Source organism: Penaeus monodon, chromosome 34 (assembly GCF_015228065.2).
Source record: "Penaeus monodon isolate SGIC_2016 chromosome 34, NSTDA_Pmon_1, whole genome shotgun sequence".
In the NCBI taxonomy this organism is placed as follows: Eukaryota; Metazoa; Arthropoda; class Malacostraca; order Decapoda; family Penaeidae; genus Penaeus; species Penaeus monodon.
The window spans coordinates 10,881,126-10,882,219 of NC_051419.1; positions in this window are offsets into that span (position 1 = coordinate 10,881,126).

Sequence of the window (1,094 nt, forward strand, 5' to 3'; positions counted from 1 at the left end):
TCATGTGGTGGGATAGTTTACGTGGGTGCTTGAATTGATGTTGTTGTGGTTGTTCTGCAGCCGACCAAGGACTCCCTCTCGTGTTACGTATGCAAAACGAAGCTACGTCTCCTCAAAACGGAATTTAATGGTAAGCACTTTCCCTCTTACCTTGAGCGAGAAATATGCATACACAATCGTGCCTTTTCCATGACTAACGCGAGGGGAATATTGGCCGTGGAGAGTAGCGGTTGTGGGGATGCGGGCTGTGAGGATGTGGTCTTCGGAAAATACTGGTTATGAAGAAGCTATTCGTCCCACAAAAAAAATTGTCGGTGGCAAAATCTGCTTATGGGAATGTTGGTCTCGGAATACTTGGTTATCAGAATATTAGTCCCCCCAAAAAATGTTGGTGGTGAAAATACTGCTTCTGAGGGATATTAGTCATGAAAATGTTGCTTTTAGGGAATATTATTCCATAAAAATACTGGTCGTGAAAATACTGGTTATGAGAATTATTGTCCACGAAAAAATAATTGGCTTGTAGAATATTTCTGTTAGGAGGAATATTGGTCATGAACAATATTATTTCTTAGAATTTTGGGCTTTGAGGAATGGTGGGTCATGGCACTATTGCCTTTAGAATTCTGGTTTGAGTATATCGATCACGGGGAATTGTTTGATCATGAAAATCTTGGTTATAAAAGGATTTTTGATCATGAAAAATATTGGTTTATGGAATACTGGTTATGTATCTAGTCATTAGATTTTGGATATAAGGAATATTAGTCTTGATGAATATTGATCACAAAGAATTCTGGTTATGAGAATGTTGATTATAAGAATTATTGGTCATGAAAATACTTGTTATGATTAGTGTTGGTCTAGAAAATAATGCGTAGGTATAAATCTGGTTCAGAGGAATAACGTTCATGGATGATATTGATCACAAAGAATTTTGGCCATAAGAAACACACGGCTGTAAAGAATTATCGTTTCTAGGAATATTGTCCATGAATTTTACTGTTCATAAAGAAATCCGTCCTGAGAAGATGTTGGTTTTGCAGAATCGAATGAATTGCTGTGTGTGTTTTGCTGTATATGCTGTGATATAC